Raw genomic sequence first — 15,654 nt, 5'->3', positions numbered from 1 at the left:
ATAAATCCAACCAAACGTTTATAAAGGTAGTTAACAAATAAAGAATAAAAAATATTTATGTACCTAGATGATATTTAAATAAAAAATTAGTATTATTTTTTTGTTATTTAATTTAAGTTATTTTTTTATAAAATTATAGTTTATTCTTTAACAAAAACCGTATAAATCCAAGTTTCAGACTTTGTGCAATACTTGAGTAAAATTCAACATACTTTCGTAAAAATTTCGAGCTTTTTAATTGAAGTTTCTTAAATATTTTGAGTATGCAATTTTGTAGCCCACTCAATTTTAAAATAATAAAGTGCAAGTTTCAAATGGCGAAAAATATCCATTTTAGGATTTTTTTCTAAGTTGTTGCGCTGTTTTATTCCATATAAAAATAAATTATGGGCATTCGCTATATGAAAGCAAATGCAAAGAAAATTCTTAAAAATCAACGGTAATTTTTAGCCATTTGACACTTTGTTATACTAGAATTGAACGAGCTGAAATTCCCCACAAAAAACTGTCCATTCCCCGATTCCCCACGCAAACTGAAATTCCCCGCAAATCGGGGAATTCCCCACAAGTTGGCGTCCCTGGGCTGCACCTACTTATCGCTACACACACACCCTGCGGACTTGTACCTTGTACCTGCTCGAACGTATGTATGTATATCAGACTGTATCACCAAAAAAGTTACTAAGCTAAAAAGCTCTAGCAAAAGAAAAGTTTATACAACCTTCCGCTAAGGCTTAAATTAAAGCAAGCGTTTATACCTTGACCCGATGGTCACTTATAGTCATTTATTAAACAATAACAAAATACTGCAATATTAAGCTCTTGTTCAATAAATGACTATAAATAACTTTAGGCTCAAGGTGCAGGGATGGTATTTTTTGGGATTGTAGTCGAAATTCAAGCCTAAATGGCAGGTTCTTTCACCTTTTGCTTTATTGCGGTAGGTACTCAAACTTCGCCAAAATCAGTTTTTGCCGTTCAATAAATGACTATAAGCGACCATCAGTTCAAGGTGCAGCGACGGTATTTTCACAGATAGTAGTCCAGAGTTTTGGCTTTTATTTCAGCCTAAGTGGAAGGTTCTATCACCTTTGGTTTCTTTGCTAGAGCTTCCAAAATATTGCAAAAAACCTGGGTTCTTGACACTTTGAGCTCATTTTCTCAAAGTTTGGAGCAGATTAAAAATGTATACTTACGGATTCGTAATCAGCACAAAAGAGTATATCAAAAGCAGTTTTACCATTTGCTTCACCAAATTGTTTTTCCATTTTTGTTGGCCTGTGTTATTGATGCTGTCTTTTTTACTTTTTTCAAATATTGGTTTAAGAAAAATTTGAATAACTTGGCCAAAACTTTACCGATTTAGACTTATCAGGTATCAGTTGTAAGATATTTTCTCAGTTTTTAAAACTTATTCACGTCCAAATTTTGTTTTTCACAAATATCAACACATCTTATCAACTTTGAATGACGCTCGATCATCTTACCTTTCTTTTTCATACTTTGAATAAGTTTATTTGCAAAGGAATAAAAAAGGTGAGAAAATACCTCTCCAGTGATACCCCAGAGTTAAGTCCAAAACGGTAAAGTTTTGGCTGAGTTATTAATGTTTATCTTAAACCACTCTTTGAAAAAAGTGCAACAACAACATCAAAAATCTGAATATTTAGAATTCCATACATGTTTTTTTTAATATTTTCGTGCAAATTTTTTTAAGCCCAAACTATTTTGTCTGAGGAGATTTTTTTCAAAAAATACTTATAAAAAGCTAAATTTTTGGAGGTATTTTTAAATCAGTCCAGCTCACGTAAATCTTAATATTTTTCTAAAATATTTTGGCTTCACCATACAATATAATAGATTTTATAATGGAAAAACGATACCGATTTTTTTTCTATGGGGATCGATGCAGTCTAATGTACATATGTATTTGGATAGCACTCGTATGAACGGCAACATAAGGTCTTGCTTTGTAATGGCGAGGACGTGACTCGAATTATAAATAGCCAAAGCAAGAAAACAAGCATTAAAAGAATTGTCACACAGCGAAGAAGAAACGAAAATTTGTAATTTAAATACCATTTTTGGATCATTGACACGACATTGCCGCAAAATATTGTGCTTTTTTTTATCAGAACAAACGAATTCTTAAATGTAATAAATAAATGCAAATATACGATTTGTTCTTTAATATTGAAGAGGATATTGAACGAGTTCCTTGTCCAAATTTATGTACAGGCCAGTGATGAATAATTGTACCTTTTTCCAACGTTTAATGACTGAAAGGTATATTAGGTACAGTCACTAGATTTTAGGTACAATCATCTTTTGATTAGATGCATTTTTTTCTTTTCTTTTGCCGTGCTAATATATTTACTTGTAGGCACGGGAGGAGCTTCGCTTTCATTTTGAAGAATAAACAATTCTAAAGAAAAATTGTCAAAAGGAAGAAATTAAAAAAGTCATATTATGTATTATCTTAAACATTTTACATTCATTAAGAGCAGCCAAATGTAAATTACCACTTTATTTAGCTATCCTCAAAATCCTAATTTTTTTTGTTAATTTTAAATCTTATTTTCACTAAGTCAAATTCAAATGAGTGAAAACAAATTGTCAAATGGGACTAAAAAATGGCCTTTTGATTGATTTAGATCAGAACAGGCCTTCAGGCGTGTACATCTACTACCAAAGCGGCTATTTGTAAGCTTTGGCTATTTGTGTCAAAATTTGTTGATAAATGTTGTTGTCAAAATATGACATAATGAAAACCACCCTTTCTTCGCCCATACATTCCAATATCTTGGATGTCTTCAAATTTCATATTTTCTTTAGATCATGGTACAATAATTACAGGTATTGTCTTCTCAGAGCGTTTTGCTTCACATCGAAATTCGTGCTTCCTTATTTTCATTTTGACGCAGTGCAATGTTGATTCTTTTTCTTTTATTTGGCTTTGCTTTTTGTTTTCGCTCAATTTAATTTTTATTTTTTAATTTTCAAAACAAAAGAAAAAACTTTTGAAATGAAGTGAGCCATACAAATTTTAAATTTATTTATTACAAGCAAATATTTTTTTCGTTCGTTTTTTTTTTTTTGTTTAAAAAAATACGTGTACATATATGGTATACGGGGTATGGAAATATCCCTTTTCCCTAGCAGGTAACTTAATCATTTTGTTTAAGTAAAGCGCAAAACTCCATCTTTTTAGCACAAATTATTAAATATATAATTTCTAGCACGTCGAGATTTTTTTCACATATCGAGCCCTAACCACCAAAAAGATGTTAGCGACAGTTTTTCAAAATTTTCTTTTTGATGCAGAAATTTTCCTAGAGCATCAAAATTAAAATCTTGAAAAAATGTCGCTCCATCTTTTTGACGATTAGGGCTCGATATGTGTGTATCTATGTACATACATACATATGTGTATTTTCAACCAAAATAAAATCGTAAACTACTACTGTTTAACTTATTTGCTGTATACACTTCTTTACTTGAAGAAATAAGAAAACAAAAGTTTTGACGATGTTTTAAAATTTTGAGAGAGCTAACAGATTTTCCACTTCTTAGAAGCTTTCAAGGCAAATTTTACTATTTACGATTAAAAAGAAAATTGCGCGCCAAAACTTAACTATCTGAAAGTATTAAAATTTCGTAAGTTGCAAGTTTTTACTAGTTTTGCGTTTTTTTTTACTTTTTTTGATCATTTTCTCTTGCTCTAAATTTTATTCTCTATTTTTCTTTTACGCCCTCGCTTTAAGTACTTACTGGAAAAGTTATTGAATGGAGCCATTATTTTAAGTAGGTAAATGTTGTATCGTGTTTTAAAGCCATTTACTAAATTTTTATAGATATCAAGTCTTATGTACATGTAACATGGAATGATGATTTTCTTTTGTTCGACGAGGGAATCGAATTTAGATTATTTCCAGGCCAATTTGCAGGGATGGTATTTTCAGGGATAGTAGTCGAGAATTCTAGCTTTAATCTTAACCCAAGTGGAATGTTCCTTCATCTTTTGTTTCTTAACTAGAGCTTCTCAAATATTGCAAAAATCGCGATTTTTGACATTTTCACTTCGTTTTTCGTAAAATCTGGAGCTCATGGAAACTTTAAACTTACGGATTCGTAATCGGCACAAAGAAAGTCTACAGTTTTAGCATTTACTGCATCAATTTTTTCCTCCATTTTTGTTGGCCTGTGTTATTATTTAAATTATTAAGGTTAACTAACTATCTTTTATTCTTTTCAGACATCAAACTACAGACATGAAAAAAGCCAGGCGATGGCAGCTCATAACGGCGTGTAAGTATCAATACTAATTTGTATCCTTTGTGTTCTACTCTTGTAATTATACAAGCTGAATACTTTCTTTATTATAAGGATCCGAAATATTAATTAATAATTATCTGATGAAAAGTTTCTCATCATAAAGTTTGGTTTTGATTATTTCCATTGGTGTATACATTGTACATTGTACACTGTATACTGTTTTTGAGAAAATTTTCACTACCTTTTTTATTATTCTCAGCAACATAATGAAATACTTACATAGGTCCATACAAGGGATCCCGGTTTTTTGAGGTCCCGATTAATGCAAGCAAATCCCGTAATTCCGAAAAATTTTAAATTTCAAATTAAGATTAAGAACTTGTTTATGAATTTGAAGTATGGTCTTTGTAAAATGCCTTTTTGACAACAATCAACAAAAGGCTTGAAACTGTACTTTTATAATTGGAACCTTAGTCTTTTTTTGTGGAAGATTTAAATGAATGTACTCATAGCGTCGCTAATGTAAACGAAACAGAAAGTTTTAAGGAAAAGTTACAAAATTTGTATACCCGAGCGCACTTGTGCACAAGGGTATATTAACTTTGTTCACATAACAGTTGTTTTTAACGGCCAAAACGAATCGAGATAGATATAGACAAATGTATACATATGTAAATGATCAGGATGAAAAAATAAATCGATTAAGCCATGTCTGTCTGTCCGTCCGTCTGTCCGTCCGTCTGTCCGTCCATCCGTGTACACGATAACTCGAGCAAAAATTGAGATATCTCAACGAAATTTGGTATGTAGGTTTCCCTTAATCCAAGGTAGGTTGGTATTAAAAATGGGCGAAATCGGACTGTAACCACACCCACATCCCATATAACGGTAATTTTCGGAAATACGAAAACTGCGATATTTTAATAACTACTGAAGATTATTCACTCAAAATTTATATTTACAACGATTTTTATACGAAAAATAAGAATATTATAAATTTTTGGAAAATGGGCGTAGCCATGCCCACTTATGGTTACATGTGTATATCTTGGTAACCGCTACACCGATTTCTTTCAAACATGGCACAGTTGTTGGCCTTGGTACAGCATAATAAATGGCCGAAATTTAAAAAATCGGTCAATAACCACGCCCACATCCCATATAACGGTTATTTAGAGAAAAACAAAATCTTCGATAAATCAGTAAATATTAAAGCTAATTTATTCAAAATTGATGCTTGCAACAATTCTTTACCAAGAAATACGTTTATGGTAAAACTTCGGAAAATGGGCGTGGCACCGCCCACTTATGATCACATATATGTATGTATATCGGTAACCGTTCTACCAATTTGTACCAAACTCGGTATTTTTATTGTACTTGCCACATAAAAGCAAAACGTTGAAATTTATTGAAATCGGACTAAAATTACGGCCGTTTTTCATATAACGGTAAATTTCAGAAATGCTTGAAACTGCAATATTTCGAAATTTAAGGACGCTACTCAAAATTGATACACCCCGGCTTACCATCTAGTGGTAGCTTTCGGAAAGGTGAAAAAACATATCCACCCGGCTCCACCCGAACTTAGACTTTCTAACTTGTTTTTTTTTTTTATTAAATGCTGGAAACTTTACGTAAGACTTGAGAAAAAACCATTAATCGAACCAGAGCACTTTATTAGAATGGGGGCAGAATTGATTTGAAATTATGATATGAAATTGGATACACAACTTCAAAACCTATTTTAATTTATTTATCTATTAAAACATTTTAGGATAATTTATGTTATATATTTGGATTTAATTAAACCAGATTTTTTATAACTCTTTTCAATTAACTTCTTATTTACAGCTCTGTTTATGCTGGTCACAAATACAGTAGCAGTGGCGCCGTTCAAAAAAGTTTCAATTGCCACAACATCTGCGACGTCGACAACAACAACTAACACAACAACGGAAGCGCCCAGCAGTGAGACAAATGTACGTACTTTCAATATTTAATTAAAATATTAGTGTATATTTAATAAAATTAATATATGGTCGATTCCACAGAAAAGAAAACCAGCCCGATTTTCTTCTTTCTTTCAAATATTGTACATATTGGTGATTATAGGTATTCACTATACCTGTCATCTTCTTTTGATACTAATTCTCATCATGTCCAAGCATTTTGTGTTTAATATTTTACCTTATTTTACCTCTTAGATTAACGCAGTTGTAGAAACCATCGCACCTGTTGTGATATTGTCTTAAATGGCATTAAAAAAAAAAAAATAATGATTCAGAAAGGATTAGAAAGAATTAGATTAGATTAACTTATGCCTATATGCTCCATACCTAGCATTTTACATAAGAAACGATTCGATACTTTCCAGAAGATGCTTTTTAATTCGGTTTTAAAAATCGATACACGTTCCATCGTTTTAATGGCATTAGGTAATTTATTAAATTGGTTATGTCCGGCGTATTCTATTCTTTACTTCGATACCTCTAGCCGACATCTAGCTACTCTAAGCAGTTCACTATTTCGGGTTTCAAACATTGATTGGTTCCTATAAAATTTCAAAACATGATAACCAATACCATTTAATAGCTGCTTTTCATATAAGCCAAAGACTAGTAGTATTGACTTAGTATACTCTTACACTTAACGTTGAATGCCTTCTTGATAGGTTAAATACAAGCTTTAGTGCAGTGTTTTGACATGACTGCAGGGACCTAAGTTCATTGGTTACTTTATGGGCATACACTATCGGAAGATAAGTTAAATGGCTATGAACGAGTGATTGGTAAAAGGACAATTTAATTTTCTTTTGTTAGCTTATTCTTAAATCTATAAAGAATCTCAATAGCTCGAGATATTTTTGATTTTATGGAATCAATATGGACACTCCAAGATAAATTCCGGGAAAGACGTACTCCTAAATATTTAACTGAGTCAACTGCTTTGATCTCCTCATCTTCGACATACACGCTGAGATTTTGATTCGCTTGACTTATAATAAGAGGTCTAAACCGAATAAACTTTGTTTTCTTTGCATTTATGACCAATTTATGTAAACGCGAGAACTCAGAAATCACTATGGCATCTTGTTCAATCTGAACCTTTAGGACTGCAGGGTGTTTGTAAGGATAAAACCAGCTTATATCATCCACAAACATTACAAAACGGTCATTTAAATCAAGATTTTTAATGTCGTTAATGTGTAACTTAAATAATATCGGCCCCAAGACACAACCCTGCGGCACACCATAGGTAATAGTTCTTAAGCTACTTATTGATCTATTTAATTCTACATATTGTTTACGGCTCGAGAGGTATCTAATCGGTTATCAGTCTATGTTCTCTATCCCATTATACCTAACATTTCAAGTTTTTGCAATAAAATACTATGATCAACCAGATCAAAAGCTTTGCTAAATTCGTAAAACATTCCAGCTACACCAGAATATCATTTGTCCAAACCATCACAAACAATATTGACAACGTTGACCACCGCTTCTTCAGTGCCACAACCCTTTTTAAACGCAAATTGATAAGGATACATCACCTTTTCGGATTCTAGCATGTGACATATATGACTTTCTCAAAACCTCTATGGAATTCCGATCATATTAAAAACCGTCGCCAAGAAGAGTGATATGAGATCTCTTGTTAAATAAAGAGCTTTTGGCGGAAAGTTATCGTGTCCGGAATGTTATCGTGTCCATGGGCTTTATTTCTCTTTTTTTGGGAAATAAAGTCCATGGGCGTTATTACCACGGGCCTTATTGCACTCCACCTCTTGATACCTTATCTAGACAAGAACACAATATAATACTCAACAATTAGATTTAACTTTTTTTGGTATTTACAAGAAGAAAACCCAAAAGATAAAAAAATATGTCTTATTTCAATTGGTACATACTAGGGATGTTGATCCCGGGAGCCCGGACTTTTTACGTCCCGAAAATTCCGGGATTATTTGTTAAGAATCGCAGGATTTTCGGGATTTGTAATTTGCAATGGTGGCAATAATAGAATGTTTTATGCTGACCAGTTTTCGCTATATGTATTTCTTTTGTTTCATATTTAATATTTTTTTTATATATGTCTAGCTAATTATACATATACATAACACCGTGCGGCAGGCAATTTTACATACAAAAAATCAATATATTCGCGAAGCCATGGGCGTATCAAATTAAAGAGAAAATTCTGTAGAGAAAGAACAGATTAAATTTTTTGGTGCATAAGGTATTGAAAATGTCCTTAAAAATTGTATCCTTGAATGCCCTGGAAATTTTTCAGTATTTATTTTGAAAAAATTATATGTTAAAGACTGATATAAACTCGACAACGTCCTCGAATATAGTCCTCCTAACTTTATTAGCTCAAAAAAATAAAATTGATTAAAAAGGCATTTCAATACCTATTCGTCCTTGTGAACCCGAAAAATTTTATTTTTTTTTAATCCTACAGAATTTTCTCTTTCATTTGGTACCCATTTTTATTCTACGTTGCACTGAATTTTTTAAATAATTTTTTTTAGACTTTATGATATCTTTGAATTTATAAAGTTGTAGTAAAAAAAAGTCTAAAACTAAAAACGCAGTTTTATATGAAAAATATTCCCAAAAATCAACGATATTTTATAATTGCATGAAACTTCATTTTACCCTACTTTAATTTAATGGGTTATAAAACTGCGTATCTAAAATGTTTCTAAAAATACTGAGTAAAAAGTTTGAAATTTTGGCAAGTTATTCTGCACTTTTATAATTTGTGTACAAATTTTGTAATGCGCATTTAAATGCAGTTAATTATATATAAAATGAGGTACACTTTTATACAAACATCTAAATATTAAATAAAGAAAATAAATATAGACTAAACTGGTTGAAATAAGGCGTTTCTTTTATTTCTGCCACTAGTATTATCAACTTCACTCAGCCACACAATGCATATGTTGCCAGTGGCGGATACAGGATTTTATTTGGGGAGGAGCGATTGGGATGGACATGTCGAATAACGTTAAATTACAGGCATCTAACTTAATTCATAGCGGAGTGACCAATCGAAGCTATATGACCTACAAGACAACCTACTTGAACCCTCATTTATTTTTCACACAAGTAGAGGTTCTAATAATTTTTATGAAGTCCGAATTAAAATGTTTTGTGATATAATTTTACTTTCAAAAAGTTTCATGTTGTGAATTTGGCGCAAGGTCCCTTTACAGAGTCTCATGTAATAAAACAATTATACTATTTTGTAAAAAAGCACAAGATAAAAAGTTATGCTCTGGGTTCATTAAAGCAGTATTTATTTGTGTATTTACTTATTTTTTACTTATAATGTTTGTCAAATGAGGGATGTAATTAAGCAACTTAACAACTTATTCGGAATTTTGATTATAATAATTTAAATTGCAACTCAATTTTGCGCTTTTTTTGGGAATCTTTGTATTATCCGTTCAGTGTCAATTTCTATATCTAAGGGCCAGTTTCAGTTGCAGTTTAAACTTAGATTAGGTAAACTGAATTTAAAATAAACAGCTGACTGGCATTTGACTAAGTTTAAACCACGACCGTGCACTGAAAAACTGGCCCTAAGTGTACGTCTAAAAGTGCTAGACCTATCAGTATTTTTTCATTCATGATACTATGGAGGCATGTTTTTAACCAGCGAAGGGTAACTTCTTTCTGAAGTAGCGTTACTAGCTAGAAGTGTAAGTTTGTTAATCAACGGAAAAGCATATTCGTCGTCCCATATACCCAGAACTTCTGCTGCTGATTTTGGGAATGGCTTTTCGCTTACCTCATTTGTTCATCGTTCTGGCCACACTTTATACTCTCCTTCCAAACTGATAGCGTCCTTTTGTAGCGTATCATATTCCCTAATTTCATATGTATGGAAGTAATAGTTCAACTCATCTTTCTCGGAGATCGAGCTAAATATTATGTATTAGCGGTATAAATATTACCTTTCGATAATAATCTTCGGCGCTAGATGCACGATAATTAGCCCGAAAATTGTATCTATCCGCTCTCCGAGGAAGGACAATGTCCAGATAGTAGAATTCCTTAGCGATAACGGTAACTAACGCGGCAGCGCTTTTTCTCCGCATTTTGCTCTAATCCCCCTACGAATTTCGGGTTACACAGTTGAATGTGAAAAATTCACCGCGGAAATAGACAAAGAGATGTATCAAAAAGTTTGATTCGACATGCAAACATATAGTTCTTATCATAACTTTACGACACTCACATATTGGCAAGATTTCACCATTTATTTTCAAATTTTTTAATTTTAATTATTTTTTTTTAAGGTATAGCATAAATCCAAGTTTCAATCTTTGTGCAAAATAAAAAAATAAATCAACAAACTTTATAAAAATTTCGAGCTTTTTAATTCGATTTTTTAGAAACATTTGAGTATGCAGTTTTGTAGCCCAATTTACCCTACCACTGATTTTTGGGAATTTTTTTCAGCGAAGGTGTTGCTCATTTTCTACGTATAACAAAAAAAATCGTCGAAAATATTTTGTATGGAATAAAATAGCTAACATAGTCAACAAAAAAATCATGCCAAAACTCAGTTACCTTAACCTTGCAGTAAAATTGAAAAACTGCTTACTCAAAATATTACTTAAAAATCGAATTAAAAAGTTCGAAATTTTTACGAAAGTTTGTTGATTTTCCAAAACGTTGCACAGAGATTCAAGCTTGGGTGTATATGGTTTCTGGTAAAGATTATACTATATTTTTATAAACAAATAATGAAAATTAAAATTTATTAAAACAAATGGTCAAAACGTAAATGCCGTAAAGTTATGTCAAGGTCTATAAGTTCATAGTATTTGCATACCCATTGTTGTAATTTTTAATTTAAGAGATTTACATGCTTTCTTGTTCTATAAATAATCTTGTGCAAGCCTAAAAAAGGGATTATGATTGAAGATTAAAAAAAAAATTGTAATTTGTTTTCAAATTTCTCGTTTGAGGTAATATATTTTAACCGAAATCGATCGCCCCCATCGTATTTATTATTTATTATATGGTAGGACAGCTTCTCAAACTATATTGATGCAATTTTTTCATGTTAAGTTGTTGGAAAATAATGAATATCTAAATTCCGGGACTAATCCCTGGATCCCCGGATTGTATGAACGATGTCCCGAAAATCCCGGAATCGCAAAAATCGAAAAAATTAACATCCAAAGTACATACGCTGGGCACAGCTAGAGATCATCGGATCGGACTAAATAAATCCAACGGTCTTGGTTACTCGAATGCTCATGTTTTAACGCCCGAAGTCGCAGTCCAATAATTACATACATACATACATAAATTAGTACCTAACATTGTGTGAGCAGTTCGTTGACAATATGTATGTATGAGCAAACACTTTCCTACTTTACGGAAGTATTTTATTCCACATATCGCCACCTGAAATGCAAAATGACGTAACAACATCGCCACTGAAATGAAAAAAGTCGTGAATATTTTTTTTTTTCATAAAACGTTGTGCGGAGTTGTAATTTGATGAAATCCATCATAGCAATCAAAAAGTGAATTTAAAATTTTTTGTAAGTTATGACTTTTTGCATATCAGTGACGATAATGCTACGTTATTTTGCATTTCAGGTGACGATATAAAACATACAATAGCACAGAAGCTCGTACATATGTACTTAACTTAGTTGCATTTGTACAGAGAATTTTTAAGTGCAGCTTGGTATATGTTTTGCTTTTATATTTCTGATTTTCTTTTCCTAAATTTTCGTATCGTGTTCCGATTTCTTCATTCTCCTTTTAAGTTCGTGCACAAATATGGATTTCGACGCCCAGTTCCTTACTCATGCGGCGAAAGTTTTTAAATTTTTCTTTTAAAGTTGATTCTTTCTTCTTAAGAAATCCAATGCAAGTATAATAAATACATATCGTCGTTTAAAGTACAAAACCGCGTATCGTAGTTCTGCAAAACCTCGCAACTGGCATTTGTGCCAAAAACGATATTTGCTGACCGATAGCTTCTGGCATCAAGCCCTTATTCATTCATACTAAAATATCGATACTTAGATATAAGAAGAAGAGATAATTGGGGATAAAAGAGAGAACTGTTTTTAAATAAGACAAGTTTTATGGCGTTTTCTTATCTACCGAAAAATGTTGCCTTCTCAGCGCCCTGTTCGCATAAATACTAAGGAGAGGCCAATGAAAAGGCAAATTTTTTTTAGAAAAGAAGACGCCATTACTGTCTCCTATAAAATTTTGGCAACCTCACATACGAGGTTTTGCATTTTATTGATCCGCGGTTTTATACTTTAAACGACGATATGTATGTGCCGAATTTATAGTTTTTTATGTTATCTTTTCAGTAACTAGGCTCAATCGTATGCAATTTTGGAGCCTATCCGTGAATGGATAGTGTACGCTTTTTGAATGTAGTACACTAAATTTTGAATTTTGACTAAAACTAGACATAAACATGATATTTCGAAATACATATATGTATGTACATATGAGGCCATGAGAGCAGAAGTGGTCCAACCCAAATTTTTTTTTGTACTTACCTACTTAATATACATCCCTATGCTGTAATCCGTCGTAGATTCGATTTTGCTACGAATCGTAAAATTGGTAAGCTGAAATCCGCGTTGTCGTATCGTAATTTCGAAATTCAGAGGCCTTCTTCGAAATTCGTGATGTTGGTATGCCTGAATACGAAGAGCAACTAGTGTCGGAGCGAAAGAAATTGTTTTAAAATATCAAAAAATAAAGTGCGTAAACGCAAAAATATTGATTATTATTAAATAGTTCCTATATATCAGGCCGAAGATCACAACAAATCGGACGCAATGCGAAAAAATGGTGGAATGCATGAGCGAAAGGCCGGACATTGCTCGAGGCTTTCCAAATGTTTATACTTTTTGTCAATATTTTTGAGAACGTGGATTGCGCCTACCCCACGTCAAAATCTTTCCCCAACAGCATGTTGGTAGCTTTGATACCGTTGGTACCGATGATGATTTTACACATCGCCCAAGCTTTTCCTCCATAATTATTAAAACGCCTTTAAATGCGTCTTTGTTGATACGCAAATTTTTCACAAGCTAAATGGATCAGAACTACTAGCAATATCCTTTGTATATTAATGCACTGTTAGCTGCAACTTGTTCTTTCTGCTGAGACAAAAGTGCTCCGAAATTCTTTTCAAATAACGACACTTCACTTGCGATTATATTTATTTTGTTTTGTTTTTGTCAAAGTAGCTGACTAAGGCCCAATTTCAGATGGCCTATTTAAGTAGAGATTGTTGATTAACTTCCACTATTCATTTTCAGATCATACATTTAATCTGCACTTAAATGACCAATATTGGCTATTTAAATATGAGATATTCAACCCTTCTTTAATCAATCCTACCAATTCCCACCAAAAAACAATCAGCTGTTCAGTACAAATATGAAGAAACGAGCAAATGCAACAACAGTTTCAAGAAACAAGCAGCAGTGCAGGCAATTGTTTGGCATATTTAAACGAAGTTGATCTGAAACCCAACGAAACTTAAATGGCATTTAAACAACAATCCACAATTAAACTTAAGTGCCATTTAAATATTCATTTGAAATTGGCCCTAAGAACTTCAAGTTTCGCGCATTTAGCTGGCAGTGGCGTTGATAGTTACGATCGGATTACAGCATACCAATTTTCGATTTTTCGGAACGGAACTACGAATTCGCAACTATGAATATTCGGATTACAGCATACGGGTGATAGTCTCATATGTGATAAATTTTTACAGATCTACTGAACGGTTCATCAAATTAAGGAATAAGATACCTTTATTTTAAAATTTATCACATTAGAGACTATTTTAAGTAGGTAAATACAAACAAACATTTTTTGGGTTAGGTCACTTCTGCTCTCATGGCCTCATATGTATGTCATATCAAATCGACCGGTCAAAAAACTTACATTTCAAGTTGACCCGTGTAAAGGTAGCTTTAGAATGATTGAATATTATCTTTTTTTGAAACCCGTTAGAATAATTCGAAAAATGGCGATTAAAAATAGAGAGACGGCTCCGATTTTAGACATTAATTCGGATTGGCCGATTATATTTTACATACAATAACAATACTTACAGACCAAAGTTACTTTAAATTTATTAGCAGCAGATAGTCTAAAAAAAAACAGCAAAGCAAAATAAATGCAACGTATGAGGTATTATGAGACATACTGTTTTATTCATTTAAGCAAGCGCAATATAAAACTTAATTTCAAGTGAGAAATGTTCCAGGGCTTACGTTCTCGAAAAGTGTATTAACCCTCTACAGCATACGAACCCAAATATGGTGTCACAATTTTGGCAATAACACGAGCTACAAAAATGTATCAACCCAATTAAATGCATTGAGAAGTTAACTACGAACAACGGAACGTAATTGGTTTGCCTGTGGTTAAAATGACAATTGAGTATAACCTCACTTGTGTGTGCGCGGTCGAAAAACGACTATTCGTCTGCGCGCAACTCAAATGCAAAAAAGCGAGACTAATGAAAAACTCAAGTTACTCTTGTAAAATAAAAAATATATTTTCTTAATTCCCACATCCTCTTCTGTATCAGTCAATAATTAGTTTACCGCTAACCAACTTTTTACAACGCTTTTATCAACTTGCAATGTTGTGCGTCCAGAAACTATCAATGTTGTGGATCCAGAAACTTTCAATGATGTGTGTCCGACACCATAAAAAGTTCCTATAAAAAAGCATAGTGCATAGGGCGACAGCTGTAGTGAATAGGGCGAGGTATATGACATCTAGATGTCGCCCTATGTACTACGTTTGCTACAGCGGAAATAGACGACACGCCATTTCTTTAAATAAAATTAATTGGTGTTCGTTTGTATGTACATACATATGTAAATGCATGTGTGTGCACCTTTCTATTAATATCGTTGAATTATTTTAATATCTATTGCAAAATTTTATTCAGACAGGACTAAAAAGTAGAAAATAAATAATATAAAAAAAACTTTTTAATATACAACGCTTTTATAAATGGACTAAAAAGTAGAAAATAATATTTCTCAGTCCCATAGAATTGGTTTTGATAACTTTTGATTTTGAAATTTTAGCAAAAGTCATTATAAACAATCTATGAAATTGAAAATGAAAAGCGTGTGGCGCATGTATTACACTTGAATTGATATGAAAAGTAATATATGTATGTATGTGGGTATATGAATAACGACCGCTTAAAATCGATTTCAAAGTTCTACTTTCGCTGTAGAAATTTTAGGTCTACGTTATGTAGTTTGACTATTGTCAACTAAATCGAATGCTTTGTAAGTGAAGTGACTTGTGGACCACTTGAGGTATAGGTGGA

The 15,654-nt window shown here is 32.4% G+C and overlaps 1 long non-coding RNA gene across 1 annotated transcript in view; it reads left to right on the top strand.

Annotated features, from left to right (window-relative positions):
• Nucleotides 1-6,251, top strand: part of LOC118746128 — a 28,015-nt gene extending 21,764 nt beyond the window's left edge. Inside the window, exons 3-4 of the long non-coding RNA XR_004993782.1 lie at nucleotides 4,256-4,308; nucleotides 6,130-6,251. This is a non-coding gene — a long non-coding RNA (uncharacterized LOC118746128). The remainder of the gene's footprint in view (nucleotides 1-4,255; nucleotides 4,309-6,129) is intronic.
• Nucleotides 6,252-15,654: the final 9,403 nt, after the last annotated feature.

The sequence above is a fragment of the Rhagoletis pomonella genome, unplaced genomic scaffold (genome assembly GCF_013731165.1).
Source record: "Rhagoletis pomonella isolate Grant_MI unplaced genomic scaffold, Rhpom_1.0 Rhpom_scaffold_00010, whole genome shotgun sequence".
Lineage (NCBI taxonomy): Eukaryota > Metazoa > Arthropoda > Insecta > Diptera > Tephritidae > Rhagoletis > Rhagoletis pomonella.
The sequence above is the reverse complement of the archived record's forward strand: the minus strand, read 5'-3'. Positions and strand labels throughout refer to the sequence as shown.